This window comes from Macrobrachium nipponense, chromosome 22, assembly GCF_015104395.2.
Source record: "Macrobrachium nipponense isolate FS-2020 chromosome 22, ASM1510439v2, whole genome shotgun sequence".
Classification (NCBI taxonomy): Eukaryota; Metazoa; Arthropoda; class Malacostraca; order Decapoda; family Palaemonidae; genus Macrobrachium; species Macrobrachium nipponense.
Genome location: NC_087213.1, coordinates 51,655,667 through 51,675,737, shown reverse-complemented (window position 1 = coordinate 51,675,737; position 20,071 = coordinate 51,655,667). Strand labels below are relative to the sequence as shown.

The window sequence follows — 20,071 nt, the reverse complement described above, 5'->3', positions numbered from 1 at the left end:
TATATATATATATATATATATATATATATATATATATATAATATATATGCATAAAATATATATATATATATATATATATATATATATATATATATATATATATATATATATAATATATATATTATATATATATATATATATATATATATATATATATATATATATATATATATATATATATATATATATATATATATATATATATATATAAAGGAAAGGCAAATACCATGGGAAAATGATAGGCAGAAATCCAAGCTCTCTCTCTCTCTCTCTCTCTATATATATATATATTTATATATATATATATATATATATATATATATATATATATATATATATATACAGTGGTCCCCCCGTATTCGCGGGGATGCGTACCAGACCCCCCCGCGAATAGTTAGAATCCGCGAATGTTTGGAACCCCTATAAAAACGCTAAAAACAGCCTATTTTGTTAGTTAAAACAATTAAGAAAAACCACTAAAAATTTTCATACTTGGTTTTTTTAATAGTTTTATCACAAAAAGTGCATTTTATGATGAAATTGATAACAAAAACCAGGAATTTGTGGATATTTCTCATAGAAAAATACCGCGAATGCGAGAATTTTCCACGAATAATGCAGGGAAAGGTTCCCGAGAAAAATCCGCGAATGTGTGAGTCCGCGAATCCGGAGAACGCGAATACGGGGGTCCACTGTGTATATATATATATATATATATATATATATATATATATATCTATATATATATATATATGTATGTATATACTTTTAGAATTTATTTTAATGCAAAATGTTGACGCTATGAATATATATAAGAGTAATTTTAAACTGGACCTTTTCTGTAATGCAATTATGACAAAGCATGTAGTTAGTGTAGCTATGTTGTTAAACAAGATTGGCAAACCACCATAGGGCAGTTATTCTGATACAACCATATGCTTGTATGTTATTTCTTTTACCTTGACCGTTGTTTTCAGTTTATGTAACTTTTATTTCTCTTTCTGAAAGAGGGAGAGAATGTACTCTCCGAAAGCTTAAATAAAAAAACTTTCAATTTTTTCCAAATTTTAGTGGGCTTCCTACAACATATTACAACACAGATACATGTTTAACTTTGCTATATATGTATATATATATATATATATTAATATATTCTATATATCTTATATATATATTATATATATATAGATATATATATATATACAGTGTTTAACTTTGTTATATATATACAGTGGACCCCCCGGTATTCGCGTTCTCTGGATTCGCGGACTCATTGATTCGCGGATTTTTCTTTGGAACCTATCTAGAAATTATTCGCGGAAGGACTCGCCCATTCGCGGGTTTCTCTGTGGAACATATACATAATTATTCGCGGATGCGAATTTTTATGTGTTTACTATTCGTTCAAGGACATTTCATAATGATATGGTTATTCTGTTTATTAGACATTCCTTATAAATCTTGATGTAATGAATTGAATAAAAATATCGTAGGTATAAATTGGTGAGCAACATAATATGAAATAAAGCATAACAGAGTGAGTTTGGTAACTGAGAAAATAAACAATCGTATACGTACAGCCATATATCTCTCTCTCTCTCTCTCTTCTCTCTCTCGCATCTCTCCTCTCTTTCTCTCTCTCTCCTTCACACACACAAAATGATAGATAGGAAACAATAACAGAATATGTATTGCTTGAATACGATATGGCAACAAAGTTTTGGTCTGACTGAAGTGTAGAGTTACTTTGACACTGACTTACATGTCATTCCTGGTCATCTCACAGCCACGGATAGACATCAACTTCACAGCCGAGAAAGGAAATTGTATACAAAATAAATATTTTCCAGATGAAAAAGCAATTGGAGGGCCTATGTTATCCCATAAAAAAAACCTCTCGCTTGGATAACTGTAAGATGTAGAAAAGAGAGAGAGATCAAGGGCAGGGTGGATGTAGGAAGGAGATTTAAGCAGTACCTGGAAATGAAAAACAACCCCTATACTAATCTTATAATTATAGCCTTAGGGTTTGTCTCAAAGACATTCAAAGGTGTGTCACACGTGACAGTTGTTGTTTTTGTAAAATTGGCGTCAGGGCAGATTTTTAAGCACCACTGTGTTAATATATTATTAATAATTTGTTCATTACCTTCGATAACACGCCAAATTTCACGTTAGATAATCATAAAAATCTCTAGGATTGCGCGACCGTGCAAATTGGAAAACAATGGTGCTTGATTAAATCTGAAAACTCCAGATCTAGCGTGAAATGCTGTAGTTTAGCAACACTGCCATTGAACTTACATAAATACGTATTGGGTCAATTGGGTACGCATTGTGCAGGCAGTACATTTTATGAAATTTTTTAAGATTTCTAATTATGATATGTAGGTACGTACGTACATAAATTGTTTTAGGATGATAATAAAAGTATGCAGACCATATCTAAAGTACGTAAGACAATGATTATATACATATTTGTTGCAGGGTACGTATTTTTCTGTCTGCGGCACGCAGTACGTACATGTACGTGTATTTTTCATACGTACATAATGAGTATATTTTCGTGACAAAATAAATTTTTATGATGAGAAAAGCTTTATTAATTTTCAAATATTACAGTTCTGTAATACTTTCATGTAAACACAGCAAAATGTCGGTAACAAAGTCGGGTTTTCTTAAAAGATGCTCTACCCAAGCCAACTTTCCGCAGATAAACAAATCTTATGATGCCGTGACGCCTTCTTTGAGCAGTACCCAAACGAAATGATATTTAAAATGCTATTGGCTGTTGTCTGCACAGCAGCCAATCCAGGAGCAGCATTCATTTTCCTTGTCGCTCATTGGTTGTACACTTGGTGTTGATTGGTTGAACCCTGGCCCCATTTCGCGGAGATGGAATTGTGGGTATCGCGCATCTAGTACCCAGCAGCCTCACTGCACAGAAACTTACAGGTATACGCGAACGTTGAAGCAAAGCTCTTGTGCGTATCAGCAAATATCAGTGTGCATCGTACCGAAAATGGCCCCTAAAAAGCGCCCTGCTCCTTCTAAGGCTTCTGGCCAAGAAGTTAAAAGAAAGAAGACCGTAATGAAGCTTGACGAGAAGGTGAAACTTCTCGATATGTTGAAGGAGGGAAAAAGTTACGCTGCAGTTGGCCGCCATTTCAAAGTGAATGAGAGCACAGTTAGATATATTAAGAAAAAAGAAAATGAAATAAGAAAAAGTGTTAGTATGACATTCTATGGCACCGCAAAGGCTGTGTCCACAGTGAGAGACAAAACCATTGTGAAAATGGAATCTGCACTCGCGTTCTGGATAAAGGACTGCAGGAAGAAGAACGTGCCCCTTGACTCCAACATCATACGCCAAAAAGCACGACAGATCTACCAGCAGCTATCAACTCCTACTGCTTCACAAGGTGGTAAGGAAGAGGAAGCTGAAGATGTGGAGGCACTGGAAGGCGATGAAGAAGGGATGTTGGAATTCTTGGGCTTTGGAGAACCAGCTCCTGAAGAGGAAGACGAAGAAGAAGAACCACTACCGGGACCGTCCTCAGCTCCCCAAGGATTTCAGGCTAGCAAAGGATGGTTCCACTGGTTCCAGAAAAGGTTCCATCTAAAGTCTGTTTCCCTACATGGGGAAGCTGCATCTGCAGACAAAGAGGCAGCCGCAAAATATCCACAGGCCTTCATGAAAATAATCCAGGAGAAAGGATATCGCCCAGAACAGGTGTTCAATATGGACGAAAGTGGCCTGTTCTGGAAGAAAATGCCGTCCCGGACGTACCTTATGAAGGATGAAGCTAAAGCCTCCGGATTCAAGGCACAAAAGGACAGGGTGACCCTCCTGATGTGCGGGAATGCGGCTGGTTTCATGCTGAAACCAGGCCTCATTTACAAGGCTGCAAATCCCAGGGCACTCAAGAACAAGAACAAGGCGTTACTGCCCGTCTTCTGGATGCATAATCCCAAGGCCTGGATCACCAAAGTCCTGACGGAGTACTGGTTTCACCGGAGTTTCATTCCTCAAGTTAGGCAATACCTGGCCGATTTGGACATCAACTTCAAGGTCTTGCTGATAATGGACAACGCTGGTGGCGACCCTCTCGATCTTTATTCCAAAGGAGTCCAGCTTGAGTTCCTTCCTCCCAACACCACCTCTCTCCTCCAGCCTATGGATCAGGGCGTCATCCGTGCCTTCAAGGCACTCTACACCGGGAACTCCCTCCAGCACCTTGATGCAATGGACTGTGACAGTGAATTTTAAATATTTTTTTTTTTCTTTTTTTAAGCTGAAAGATTATTGGCGTAAATTCACGATTGCCACGTGTCTGTCATTGACCGGTCGTTGAAGGACATGAAGAAGGAGACACTGAATGCCTGCTGGAGTAAGTTGTGGCCAGACTGTGTCCATAATTATACAGGCTTTTCTCCCCAGGAAATCCAGCATTCAGCCATTAATAAGGCAGTCCAGTTGGCAAAAATTCTTGGTGGTGAGGGCTTTGACGATATCACCGAGGAAGAAGTCGGCACCCTCATTGATGCCCACTCTGACCCCCTTACCGACCAGGACTTGGAAGAGCTGACGAAGTCCGCCAGCGAGGAAGAAGACACTCCAGGTTCAGGAGAGGATCAGGAGGAGGAGGAGGAGGGCCTGACTTTGGAACGCCTGTCCCAAGTTAAAAAAATGGTAAACGACCTCCAGGAGTTTGTCGCAACATGGGATCCTTACATGGAGCGCTCCTTGAAGTTTTCTAATATTCTAGACACAGCACTGGAGCCCAATAATCAAGCTCTCACCACCATGAAGAAGCAACGGCAGCAGTTGCCAATCACAATGTTCATCACACGAACGAAAAAAGACCCTCCAAAGCCTCCCAAATCGCCTGAAGTAGTGCCTTTTGAATCCCCTGAAGAAGTGCCTCCCAAATCGCCTGAGTCACCGCCTCCCGAAGCGCCTCCTGAAGGTGAAGAGGCGCCCTCAGAGGATATGTAACTCCTCTGCTTAACTGTGCAGTCATATCTTCTTCGTCATTCATCGGACTGCACGGCTAATTCATCATCATCATCTTTAATCAACATTCATCACTGGTGAGTACCCCCGTTTTTTTACATATGTTGTACTAGCGTAAAACAATTGTTTAATGTTCATACAAATTTTGTTCTTTCTCTCTATCGCTTCTGATTTCACATACATTTGTTTCCCTTGTAAAAAGAAAATGGATGTCTCAAATAGTAACAGTATGAAAGAAAACGCGCATGACTGAATACTTATGGGGGGACTGAATTATTTTCACATACGTAACTAAGTCATGCAGTACGTACATAATACGTATGTACGTATTTATGTATAACCATAAAATGTAAAGATTTACTTTAAAACAGTATTAATAATATTTCAAAAAGATTAATATGAACCATAATAGGATGTTTTATGTATATTTGATGAAGGATGGTCCTTTTAGCTACTTTGGTGTTTGCATGTTAAGGATAGCTAAGTTTTTATGAGTAGTTTTGGAGGGGGTTACAAACATTCGTGGATTCTAACTATTCGCGGGGGGTCTGGTACGCATCCCCCGCGAATACCGGGGGAGGATTGAACTTTTATATATTATATATGTATAGTATATATATCGAATATATATATATATATATATATATATATATATATATATATATATTATATTAGTATATATTATATATACATATATATAGATTAATATAAATAGTATTATATAGATATATATATATACTATAATATCTATTATATATATAAGATATATATATATATATTATATATAATAATATATATACACAGTGGAACCTCGACATATGAAAGTCCCAACTTACGAAAAATTCAAGTTACGCAAGCAAATACGAAGGTTCTTTTGCCTCTGCATATGAAAATAATTCGGGTTACAAAAGGTTGTTGCTGTAAAGTCCCAAGATTCGCCCGGACCACTGAGAACCATTTTAAAACTTGCGCACCGCCAACTGAGTAGACTCGCCACCATCCTCCTGCTCTCCCATTGGTTCCTGATGGTAAGCATGCGGAATTCATTCGTTCATATACGATTTTGTTTGTTAACGTAAATTCGTGTTAGTGATTTCACTTTGTACTTTATCGTGTTGTGTGAGAACTTTAGTAACATAATTACGTACGTATAGTCATGGGTTCCAAGAAAGTTGCTGAAGTTCATGGAAAGAAGAGGATGCTTTCTATGGAGATAAAGATGGAGATTATCAAGAAGTATGAGGCTGGCATGTGGTTGAGTGTGATCGCTAAGGAATATGGCCGAAATCCGTCGACGATAGGCACCATACTTACGCAGAGGGAAGCCATCAAAGCAGCTACACCTTCCAAGGGTGTAACTATTTTGTCCAACAAGAGGAGCTACTTGCACGATGAGATGGAGAGGCTGCTTCTTGTATGGATAAAAGACAAAGAAATTGCTGGCGATACGATAACTGAAACGGCAATCTGCCACAAGGCCAGTGCTGTTTTCGGCGATTTGATTGCCCAGGCCGAAGACGACGGAGAAGGGACATCGACGCCAACCCCAGAGTTCAAGGCTTCTTGTGGGTGGTTTGAAAAATTCCAGAAGCGGACTGGCATCCATTCGAGATGACGATCAACGAAGGCTACAGTTCTCAGCAAGTCTTCAACTGTGACGAGACTGGCCTTTTTTTTAAAAAAAATGCCTCGTCGGACGTACATCACGCAGGAAGAGAAGAAGCTACCCGGCCATAAGCCTATGAAAGACAGGCTTACACTCGCACTTTGTTCGAACACCAGTGGGGATCGCAAGGTGAAGCCCCTAATTGTCTATCATCGGAGACTCCTCAAGCCTTCAAGGCCCACAAAGGGCTCAAGGAGAAGCTTCCAGTGATGTGGAGGGCTAATGTGAAAGCCTGGGTAACGAGACTTTTGTTCACTGAGGGGGTAAATCTGTGTTTCGGTAGTGAAGAAATTCTTGGAAGAGAAGCGCCTCCCTATGAAATGTCTGCTGGTGTTGGACAATGCCCCTGCTCACCCTCCTGGCCTCGAGGAAGATATCCTAGCGGAGTATTCTTTTATCAAGGTTCTTTATCTTCCACCTAACACCACCCCTCTCCTCCAGCCCATGGACCAGCAAGTGATATCAAACTTCAAGAAGCTGTTTGTATTCGAAACATCTTTTGTTCAAGAGATGTTTCGACATCACCGATACCACAAACCTTACCTTACGTGAATTATGGAAGGAGCATTTCAATATCGTGATATGCATCCGACTCATTGATCAAGCTTGGCAGGAGGTTTCGAGGCGAACCTTGAATTCTTAGTGGAGGAAACTGGTCTGATGCTGTATCCACCTGAGACTTCGAGGGATTCGACGTGGACGAAGCTGATGCAGATTCAGAAACAGTTGATGATCCTGAACCTGTTTCGTAACCAGATCTTGACGAGATCGTTGCACTCGGCAAGTCCATGGGGCTGGTCGTCGACGAGGACGACATCAATGACCTTCTTGAGGAGCACCAAGAGGAGCTTACGACGGATGACCTGAAGGAGTTGGAGGCCATGCAGCATAATGTCGTTCAAGAAGAGTTCTCGAGCAGCAGCGAGGAGGAGGACGACGACCCTATGACAACGGCAGAAATTAAGGATGCTCTAGCTGCTTTTCATAAGGTGCATTCATTTGTAGAAAAGAGACACCCCAAAAAGGCTTACACAGGTCGTATGCTGCACAGTTCGATGACTTTTGCCTGAGTCGTTTCAGGAACATTGTGAAAAGTAGGCAGAAGCAATCTTCCTTGAATAGTTATTTTTTAAAGAGGCCTTAGTAGGAGTAAGCAAACGGGAAGATCCAAGTGATACAAAAAAACAAAGTTGAAAGTGGTGAAGAAATTGAAATTTTGTTCATGAAACTTACCTGACAGATATATATATATAGCTGTATTCTCCGAAGTCCGACAGACTTCCAAAACTCCCGGCACACACAGTGGGCGGCCAGGTGGTTAGTACCCATTCCCGCCACTGGGAGGCGGATATCAGGAACCATTCCCATTTTCTATTCATTTTCTGTTTCCATTACCTCCGCCTAGGATTTTGAAAACTTCTTATTTGCCTTGAGTATCCTGATTGACTTTTGGTTTTTTGGACTGGATTGTTGGCTTGGCATACGCGATAGTGGTTTGATTTGGATTTTGGCTTTGACTTTTCTTTAATAAGATGTCTGGATCTAGTTCTACTAGTTTCAGGGTGTGTGGTGTGGAAGAATGTAAGGTGAGGCTACCGAAAGCTTCGGTAGACCCTCACTCTGTGTGCATGAAATGTCGAGGTCATGTGTGTTTGTTGAACGATAGATGCATCGAGTGTGAGGAATTGACAGATCTTGAGTGGAAGGCGTACGATTCTTATATAAGAAAGCTTGAGCGTGATAGAATCAGGTCTTCCTCCAGGAGTGCTTCTATGAATAGAAGTCAGGGTAATATTGTAACTTCATCGAACCCCCCTGTAGATTTTATTGAACCTAACCCTGTAGTGTTGCCTTCGGGCAATCAGGAGGTGTCTACAGAAGGAAACGTGCTCTCTACGATCATGGAGTCTATTCGTGCCCTGGAGTCAAAAGTGCTCGCACTACAATCGGATATGTTGAAGTGCAATGGAAGTGTTGGTGCATCTAGTGTTGTGGAGGGGGGCTCAGATCGGTCCCATAATGCCTCCAGGTCTAGACCTCTGTCAGACTCCCAGGACTTAGGGAGTGGGCAAGTCGAAAGCCGAAGGAGGGTTACGGGAACTAAAAACCTGTCTGACGTCCCTTCGGCAGAACCTGTGGACGCTTCCCAGGCTGCCAAGGATCATGCGCGTGCACGAATCCTTAGAGAATGTTTCTCATCCTCCGAGGCGTCCTCCCCTCACCGGGGTTGGAGCACTCAGAGAGCCTCTCGCGAGGAGAGCGGCAAGGGCGCAAGATGTCGCACAGGTGGCCGTCATCCTTGTCGCCCTCTTAAGAGAGGTTATAGAGAAGAGGACGCTTCACGTCCTCCCTCTCAACCTTCTTTTCAATGGTCACCTGAATATTTTGAAGCCTTCCCACCACAGAAAAGGACCAGGACTTCATCGAAGGAGGACGCTTTTGAGCGCCCAAGTCTCTCTAAATTTGTCCCTGAGACGAAGGAGAAGGCATCCCCTCGCCCGTCTTCCTCTCACAGGATTAGTCCTCCTCCTGATCAGGAATCTTCTCCATCAAGGGAGATACTTATGAATTTGCAAAAACAGTTGGCATCCTATTTTGCAAAGAGAGAGGCAGAACCCTGTAGTCGGAGGAAGGACTGGTGGCTGCCTGTCAAGAGAACCAGGTAGTCCCCTGCTCCTTCTCCTCGTTCATCGGCCTCTTCGTCACCTTCTAGCAGCCGACTCATTTGAGAACGTGAAAGCGTTCCTTTTGAGAGAGCGTCTAGGAGAGACGGACATGACAAAGACGTAAGTTGTTGCACAGGCGGCCGTCGTCTTTGTCAAGAGGTCGTGAACGTCCAGAAGTCTCCGACTGACGGTCATCGATCGAAGTTTGCCACTCGTGCACGTCAAGATCAGAGCGAGGCTTGCCAAGATCAAGACCCTCGTAAGGACGTCTCTGAATACGCACAATGTTTTATGCACGTTCGACGTCCTGTACATCTAGACGTTAATGAAGATAATGTTAATGACGCTCGATGTCCTGCTTTTTGTGACGTTAATCAGGACGCTTTTGAGGAAGCTTCCAACGACATTTGACGTCCTGCTCATCGAAGCACTCGCCAGGACGCTCGTGAAGACGCTTCAGAGGACGCTCGGCGTCCTACGCATCGGGACGCTCTCCAGGACGCTCGGAAGGATGCCTTGGAAGATTATATAAGTCCGAAGCGTCATGAAGCTAAGAATGATGGACGCCCTATGCATAAAGATGATAATCCGCAGGATGTTACCTTCCAGGAACTTAAAGTGTCGAAGTTAACGGGGAAACAGAAACTAATTTCTACTTCTAACCCTACTTCAGACAGAGGCACCCTCTTGCGAACAGGGCCTCAGGGATTAATTACATCACGGTCTTTGAAGGACGCTTCTGCTACTGCTAGAGAAGAAGGAGAATCGTCTCGTGATTCGCGTCCTGCGGACGATGAAGAGCCGACAACGTCATCCTCCTCGGATTATAAGACGTTGACTCACCGGTTCCTTGCTCTCCGCCTTCACAGTTGGCCTCATCGAAGACCAGGAAAGCACCTGGCTTCGTTAAAATGGCCACTTCGCTCTCTGCGAAGAGAGCATTTAAAAGAATCCTAGATTGGATGGACTCCAGGAAGGCGAAAGGCAACACTTCCATTGCTCTCCCTCCATCGAGACTAAGCGGGAGAGCAGGAATCTGGTACGAAACGGGAGAGGAAGCGTGATTGAAAGCTCCGTCTTCCTCCTAAGGAGACTTCGCTAACTTGGTTGACGCTCCGAGGAGGTCGTACCTTTCATCGGCAAAAGTTTCCTGGACCATGTCGGAAATTGATCACCATCCGAAAGGGATCTTCAGGACTTTGGAAGTATTTAACTTCCTGGATTGGTGCTTGGGGGCCCTGGACTTACAATCCAGAAGCCCAGACTCGATTTCATTGGAAGAGTTATCCAGCGTGTTAGCCTGTATGGATAGGGCAGTAAGGGATGGCTCTGATGAACTGGCATCCTATTTTGCTACTGGACTCCTGAAGAAAAGAGCTCTATACTGCAGTTTTGCAGCAAAATCAGTGTCTCCTGCGCAGAAGGCAGAATTGTTGTTTGCCCCTTTTTCGACACATCTTTTCCCTCAGTCCATGATAAAAGATCTGTCAGTTAACCTGCAGGAAAAGGCGACGCAGGACCTCTTGACCCAGTCTTCCAGGCGTCCTACAGCCCAGGCTTCTACCTCAGCCACACAAGCCCCCAAGAAGTTTAAGCCCTTTCGTGGAGCACCTTCCTCGAGAGCTTTTCCTCGAGGAAGGGGGTTCTCTAGAGACAAGGTCTCCTCAAAAACCAGAGGAAAAAATTTACATTTCTGCCCTTCAGGCACCTGTCGGAGCGAGACTCGCATTTTTTGCTCATGCGTGGAGAATAAGAGGGTCGGACACCTGGTCCCTCGATATAATCGAGAGAGGATACAAGATCCCTTTCCTCTCGACACCTCCATTGAGCACGAAGCCCATAGACCTGTCGCCCTCATACCAACCGGAGAAGCAACAGATATTGCTCGACCTTTTAGATCAGATGTTAGAGAAGAGAGCCGTAGAAGAAGTGCTAACGTTAGATTCCCCAGGCTTCTACAACAGGTTGTTCCTGGTTCCGAAGCAGTCTGGGGGATGGAGACCTGTCCTAGACGTCAGCAGGCTGAACCTTTTCGTGAGAAAAGAAAAGTTCAGGATGGAAACGTCCCAGTCTGTACTAGGGGCTTTAAGACCAGGAGACTGGATGGTGTCATTGGATCTCCAAGATGCATACTTCCAAGTTCCGATTCATCCTCAATCAAGAAAGTTCCTGAGGTTCGTCTTGAAGGGGCAGGTCTTCCAGTTCAAGGCTCTATGCTTTGGACTAAGTACGGCGCCGATGGTATTCACTCTTTTCATGCGAAATGTGGCGAAATGGCTTCACCTATCAAAAATAAGGGTCTCACTTTACCTGGACGACTGGCTAATCAGATCATCGTCGGAGTCAAGGTGTCTGGAGGATCTTCACACGACGTTACAGCTGACGAAGGCCCTAGGCCTACTAGTCAACTACGAAAAGTCCCATCTGATCCCCACGCAGTCCATCGTATATCTGGGGATTCAGATGGATTCAGTGGCTTTTCAAGCTTTTCCATCCCGGGAACGTCAGCAGAAATGCTTAGAAAAAGTGTCGGCTTTCTTGGGGAAGGAGACATGCTCGGGAACCATTTCCTCGCTGGAGAAGTTTGTTTCCCTGGGGAGGCTACACCTCAGGCCACTCCAGTTTTTTCTAGCAGAAAACTGGAAAGACAAGCAAGATCTAGACACGACTTTGATAATATCCCAATCGGTCAAGGATCATCTGAAGTGGTGGCAAGATCCAGTCAAACTGTCAGAAGGACTGTCCCTCAGCCTTATGAGCCTCGACCTAGTGTTGTTCTCAGATGCATCCATGGCGGGCTGGGGAGCAACACTAGGCAAGGAGGAAGTGTCAGGCCTCTGGAGAGGGGAACAGAGGTCCTGGCACATAAACCTAAAGGAGTTGGAAGCTATTCGGTTAGCTCTCCAATTCTTCGAAGAACGAATGGTGGGCCGAGTTGTCCATATCAACTCGGACAATACCACAGCTCTCGCATACATCAAAAAACAGGGGGGGGCCATACTCTCGGTCCCTGTTCGAGATAGCAAGAGAAATCCTCCCATGGGCAAAAGCTCGGAACATAGTAATCCTGACGAGGTTTGTTTCGGGAGTGCAAAATGTCCGGGTGGATCTTCTCAGCCGCCAACATCAACTGCTTGCCACATAATGGACTCTTCACCTAGAGGTCTGCCAAGAGTTGTGGAAACTATGGGGACGCCCGCTAATGGACCTCTTCGCAACCTCAAAAACGAAGAGGCTTCCTATTTATTGCTCGCCGGTTCTCGACCCGAGAGCGATAGCAATAGATGCCATCCTATGGGACTGGATGGGGATGGACGTCTACGCCTTTCGTCCGTTCAAACTGTTAGGAGAGGTAATCAGGAAGATTACGGCGTCTCCGGGAGCGAGAATGACACTAATCGCCCCGTTTTGGCCTTCAAGCGACTGGTTCACAGAGGTCATGTCTCTCCTAGTAGACTTCCCAAGGACCCTTCCAGAGAGAGCCGATCTTCTCAGACAGCCCCACTTCGAGAGGTACCACGGAAACCTCTCTGCTCTGAGTCTGACTGCGTTCAGACTATCCAAAAGTTGGCCAGACCGAGAGCTTTTTCAACCGGTGGCAAAAGCTATTGCCAACGCTAGAAGAGCTTCCACTCGAGCAGTTTATCAATCTAAGTGGGCTGTCTTCAGGAAGTGGTGCAGGAAGAAAGGTATTTCCTCCTCCACGATCTCTGTGAGCCAGATCGCTGATTTTCTCCTGCATCTGAAAAATGTGGACAGGCTTGCGGTGCCCACGATCAAGGGATACAAAAGTATGTTGTCAGCTGTCTTCCGTCACAGAGGGTTAGACCTGGCAAACAATAAAGACCTTCACGATCTTTTGAGGTCCTTTGAAACCTCAAAAGTACCGCAGCCTAAGGGCCCATCATGGAACTTAGACGTAGTTCTGAAGTTCCTAATGTCAAGTCCATTTGAACCTCTGCATGCTGCCTCATTGAAAGACGTTACAAGAAAGGCAATTTTCCTAACCGCTCTTGCCACAGCGAAGAGGGTTAGTGAAATTCAAGCAATAAATAGACATGTGGGCTTCAGAGGACACAATGCAGTGTGCTCCCTGAGCCCTCCCTTCTTAGCGAAGAACGAAAATCCATCTAACCCCTGGCCGAAAAGCTTTGAGATCAAGGGGTTAGCAGAGATCATTGGACGAGAGCCAGAAAGAGTCCTTTTCCCTGTCAGGGCTCTCAAGTTTTATTTGGAAAAAACTAAAGACTGTCGGGGTCCTTCGGAAAATCTGTGGTGTTCCGTTAAGAGACCAGACTTTCTAATGTCAAAAAACGCACTGGCATTCTTTTTACGAAGCACCATCAGGGAGGCCCATGCGTCCTGTCCAGGTGGTGATCTAAAACTTTTGAAAGTAAAAGCCCATGAGGTAAGAGATGTCGCAACCTCAATGGCGTTTCAAAAGAATATGGCACTCAGCGATATCCTAAGTGCTACATTTTGGCAAAGCAACTCTGTGTTCGCTTCACATTACCTGCGGGATGTGAAGACGGCATATGAGAACTGCGAGTCGCTAGGACCATACATATCCGCAGAAATATTATTAGGGGCAGGAAGCAGCACGAATCCTATCCTATAGAAAAGGGATAGATGTTGCTTTAATTTTATTGTGTTGATTTACGGTTGAAGGGTCGGTCGCTTGAGGCGCTTTCCCTTTCTTTAGCCTAGAAGTTATGGGACTAACTTTGATAGGTTACGTCAGGTGGTGGTTTTTAGCTTCGTTGCCCTCACAGTATGGTCAATATGGTCTAGTCGCATTGTGGTCACGCTCCCGTTGACAGATCATCTAGAACTCACCAGCTATACAGGTCACTACCTTGCTGGAGACTCTAGTAAAGCAGAAGCAGACTTGGGTGACAGTAATCACGAAGTCAGCTATGCTAACAGGTAAGGAACCAAGATGTCAATCATCTGCATGTAATTTGTTTCCTAAAATCCTTCTATTCTGTCCCTTCCCACCTCCAATGGTGGGATTCAGCTATATATATATATCTGTCAGGTAAGTTTCATGAACAAAATGATATTGTAATGATACAATAAAGTTTGTTCATACTTACCTGGCAGATATATATAATTAAGTACCCACCCACCTCCCCTCAGGGGACAGTGGTATGAAAAATCTGAATAGAAAATGGGAATGGTTCCTGATATCTGCCTCCCAGCGGCGGGAATGGGTACTAACCACCTGGCCGCCCACTGCGTGTGCCGGGAGTTTTGAAATTCTGTCGGACTTCGGAGAATACAGCTATATAGTATATATCTGCCAGGTAAGTATGAACAATCTTTATTGTATTATGACAATATCATTTTGTAAAAAAACCTAAAATATAAAAAAGTAAAAAAGAAAAAATGTAAAAATGAAAAAAAGAAAAACAAATAAGAAATTTAATTTTAAGTTTTTTGTAAAGTTAAGTGTTAACGTTTTCTGCCATTTGTTAATGTGTTTTGTAAAGTTTATTGTTAGTTTCCTGTCATTTTTTAATGTGTTTCGTAAAGTTAAGTGTTCAAGTTTTCTGCCATTTGTCCTCCTCCTCTGTCACCACTTTCGGAGGTCGCCTCACTCGAAAGGTAAGGTTCCGCATTTTACTACATATGTACGTATACAGTATTTCTTGTACCAAGTACACTAATACACTTCATTTACAGGTATTTAGTACATATTAGTAGTATGTGTAGTTTAAGTTATGAATGGTCCAAATTGTTGTATATAATTTTTTATTGGTCAATTTAGCTCAACCCTTTAACGCCGATTGGACGTATTAAACGTCGATATAAATTGTCTGTTGGGTGCCGATTGGACGTATGGTACATCGATATAAAAAAAAATTTTTTTTAAATTTGGGGAAAAATAGTTATAGGCCTACCAGGCAAAAACTTTTGAATCACGCACCTCGGGCGATGCGGGGAGCTCACGGATCAAGGCATTGTTTTGTTTACAATCGTTACCCAGGCGCACAAGCACAAATTTCTTTCTTCTTGCACTAAAAAACATCAGCGACACATCTCAGAAATTATTTCATCACTTTGACATAATTTTTGCACCATTTTATATTAGCCGTTACATGGAGTATTATATAAGAAAATGTGTGCAATTTCATGTAGAATACAACTAAAAACAACTCATGGTTGTAGCTTTTATCAGTTTTGAAATATTCTTATATAGAGAATGATAAGTGCCAAAATTTCAACCTTTGGTCAAATTTGACGCTACCAAAATGGTCGAAAAAAGCAATTGTAAGCTAAAACTCTTATATTCTAGTAATATTCAATCATTTACCTTCATTTTGCAACAAATTGGAAGTCACTAGCACAATATTTCGATTTATGGTGAAGTTATGAAAAAAACTTTTTCCTTACGTCCCCGCGGTGACTCTTCCGAAAAAATCATAATTTTTTTTGTGCGATTGTCGTAATGTTTGCACCATTTTAAATTAGCCGTTACATAAAGTTTCACATATGGAAATGTGTGCAATTTCATGTAGAATACAACAAAAAACAACCCATGGTTGTAGCTTTTTTCAGTTTTAAAATATTTTCATATAAATAACGATGTGCCTAAATATCAACCTTCAGCCAACTTTGACTCGACTGAAATGGTCAAAAAACGGAATTGTAAGCTAAAAATCTTACATTCTAGTAATATTCAATCATTTACCTTTATTTTGCAACAAATTGGAAGTCTCTATCACAATATTACTCAATCATCAGGATTGAGTATTGGAGCCTCTTATCATGTTTTGATTTGAAGTTTTATAGTATTCAGAACTGACCAATATAGTGGTTTCCAGTCATACTTCCAACACTAGACCTTATTTGGGCAGCATTTGCATCCCCTCTCACTTTTGGGCTGTAAGAGGCAGTACTTTTACACTTTTGAGTGTACTGGACTAACTTAGATTCCTTTTCAGAATCATGCATCATGTTGCTCATTCATTGCCATTCTGTGGCAACGACATTTTTTAATGTTATTCATAATTTCCTTATGGAATTGATCAAATACCCAAAGTTGCGTATCCCTTCTTGGGGAGCTTGCGTAACCTGACTGAGTTGCAACTACCTGTTCCCAGGGGGCAATGGTCCTGAGTAAATTACCATGACCTTCTGGAATTGTTGTCATTTCCATTGGGTTCAGGTGGATCTTTGTATCCCTTTTGGGGGAAAGATCCAAATTTCCTTACAGAATCGATCAAATGCTGCAAGTTGTGTATCCTGTTATGGGAAGCTTGCACATTTTGACCAAGCTTCGACAACTGAAATGTAATTGCCTGTTACTATAGGGGGCAGAAGTCCTGGGTGAGTTACAATATCCCTACAGAAATATAGTAATATCAGTTGGAGTCAGATGGATCCTATTAGAGTGGAACCTCGGTTTTCGTACATAATCCATTCCAGATCCTCCCATGAAAACCAAAACGTACGAAAACCGAAAAAATAATTCCCTTAAGGAATAATGTAAATACAATTAATGCGTTCCAGACCCCCAAAAATATTAACAAAAAATACATTTTATTGGAATAAACAGTTTTCCCTACAGAAAACAATGAGAAATAAATATAAATGACTATTGAAATTAATAAATGAGCATTTAACATCACTCATACCTTTATGGAAAACACTTGTTAGCGTATGGAAGACGGAGAGGAGGGGAGAGGGAGGAGGAGAGGTTATTGTTTAAAAGGAGAATCTCCCTCCAGAAGGACTTCAGGTATTATGGACCTATCTGGGGTTACCTCTCTTTGTTTTTTAGTGGAACTAGGACCACCCTGAGAGTTTCTGGACCCCTATCGAACAACAACACTGTCCAGAGACATTTGTCTCTGACATTTCTTTAAGATTTGCCTAAAATTAAACACGACATTGTCATTAACCCTTAAACGCCTATTGGACGTATTTTACGTCGAGATAAATTGTCTTTTGGGTGCTGACCGGACATAATTTACATCAACATAGAAAAGTTTTTTTAAAAATTTGCGGAAAAATACTTATAGGCCTACCAGCCAAAAACTTTTGAATCACGCACCTTGGGGAATGCTGGGAGTTCACGGATCAAGGTGTTGTTTTGTTTACAATCGTTATACAGGCACGCAAGCGCGAATTTCTTTCTTATCGCACTAAAAAGTATCCGTGACACATCTCGGAAATTATTTCGTCACTTTGACATAATTTTTGCACCATTTTAAATTAGCCGTTACATGGAGTATTATATATGGAAATGTGCGCATTTTCATGTAGAATACAGCAAAAAAATACTCATGATTGTAGCTTTTATCAGTTTTGAGATATTTTCATATAAATAACAATAAGTGCCAAAATTTCAATCTTTGGTCAACTTTGGCTCTACTGAAATGGTCGAAAAACGCAATTGTAAGCTACAACTCTTATATTTTAGTAATATAAGATATTATTTCTTTCTTATCGCACTAAAAAGTATCAGTGACACATCTCGGAAATTATTTCGTCACTTTGACATAATTTTTGCACCATTTTAAATTAGCCGTTACATGGAGTATTATATATGGAAATGTGCGCATTTTCATGTAGAATACAGCAAAAAAATACTCATGATTGTAGCTTTTATCAGTTTTGAGATATTTTCATATAAATAACAATAAGTGCCAAAATTTCAATCTTTGGTCAACTTTGGCTCTACTGAAATGGTCGAAAAACGCAATTGTAAGCTACAACTCTTATATTTTAGTAATATTCAATTACTTACCTTCATTTTGCAACAAATTGGAAGTCTCTAGCGCAATATTTTGATTTATGGTGAATTTATGAAAAATACTGTTTCCTTACATCCGCGCAGTAACTCTTCCGAAAAAATCATATGTGCGATTGTCGTTAGTTTGCACCAATTTAAATTAGCCGTTACATAAAGTTTTATATATGGAAATGTGTGCAATTTCATGCACAATACAACTAAAAACAACCCATGGTTGTTGCTTTAATCAGTTTTGAAATATTTTCATGTAAATAACGATAAGTACCAAAATTTCAACCTTCGGTCAACTTTGACTCTACTGAAATGGTCGAAAAACGCAATCGTAAGCTAAAACTCCTATAATCTAGTAATATTCAATAATTTACCTTCATTTTGCAACAAATTGGAAGTCTCTAGCACAATATTTTGATTTATGGTGAATTTATGAAAAAAAAAAAAAAAACATTTTCCTTATGTCCGCGCGGTAACTCTTCCGAAAAAATCATGTGTGATTGTCGTAATGTTTGCACCATTTTAAATTAGTCGTTTTAAACATTATTTTTAATCTTATGAAAAGTTGCACATACATGTTTTTTATGCATTCTTACATGAAAAATGTGCACAATTTCATGTAGAATGCAACTACAAATAATTGAAGGTTGTAGCTTTTCTCATTTTCGAAATATTTGCATATAAATCACGATAAATAGAAAAAAAAACCACATTCGGTCAAATTTGACTCTACTGAAATGGTCGAAAAATGCAATTGTAAGCTAAATCTCTTACAGTCTAGTAATATTCAGTCATTTATCTTCATTTTGAAACAAATTAGAAGTCTCGAGTACAATATTTAGATTTATGGTGAATTTTTAAAAAAACTTTCCTTCCCTCCGTGCACAGATTCTCCGCCGCAAATCTCCGAAATGCGTACGTCGCATTCTCGGAATATTTGCTCCGTTTCATAGAGTTTTGTATATGAAAATGTGCGCAATTTCATATAGAATACAACTAAAAATAATTGAAGGTTGTAGCTTTTCTCATTTTTGAAATATTTGCATATAAATAAAATATATAAAAAAAAAAATTTTCATTCGGTCAACTTTAAACTCATCCGTAATGGTCGAAAACTGCAATTGTAAGCTAAACCTCTTACAGTATAGTATTATTCAATCATTGATCTTCATTATGAAACAAATTGGAAGTCTCTAGAACAATATTTAGATTTATGGTGAATTTTTGAAAAAAACTTTTATGTCCGCGCGTTACGAATTTGTGCATCATTTTGTGATAACATTTTCTGTGTGTTGCTTTGATCGTTCTACAATGTGTTATATACCAAAATGATCGCAATTTAGTGTACAATACAATGAAAAAAAATTAACTTGTTAGCTTTAACCGTTTTGCTCACTGTGCGATTTGAATACAATTATATATGAAATTTTGTTTTCGCGCTATCATATATCGCATTATTTATATATGATAATGATAATTTTTTAATTTCTGATGGTTGCATACTAAACTTCAGGAAATGGGAAAAAAAGGAACCAAAAATTAACTCTTAATCTTGAAAACTAAGCGCTCTGTGATATTTTGAAAAAAATATTTTTCCGTTTCGGCTCTCATTCGAGACCCCCTAGGCATACGGGAGACGATTTTTATTATACCCCTTAACCGTTTAAGGGTTAAACATGTTGGAGACATGGATTACAACTTCTTTGTTGGGATGATACTTCTCCACAAAATTTCTTGAATCATTCCACTTTGCAAACATGTCCTTAATCCACAAAATTTCTTGAATCATTCCACTTTGCAAATATGTCCTTAATCCACAAAATTTCTTGAATCATTCCACTTTGCAAACATGTCCTTAATCCTTGAAGTAGGCACATTATATATGCCCACTCACTGAGATCGGCATGGAACTTCTTCCAACACTATGCTACAAGTTCTTTCTTAAATTCTGTTGTATTTCTTGCCATTTT

The 20,071-nt window shown here is 40.7% G+C and overlaps 1 protein-coding gene across 2 annotated transcripts in view; it reads left to right on the top strand.

Annotated features, from left to right (window-relative positions):
- The window catches only part of LOC135198635 (vacuolar protein sorting-associated protein 54-like), a 321,344-nt gene that overhangs the window by 233,183 nt on the left and 68,090 nt on the right, over positions 1-20,071 (top strand). The gene's annotated exons all lie outside the window — the stretch shown is intronic.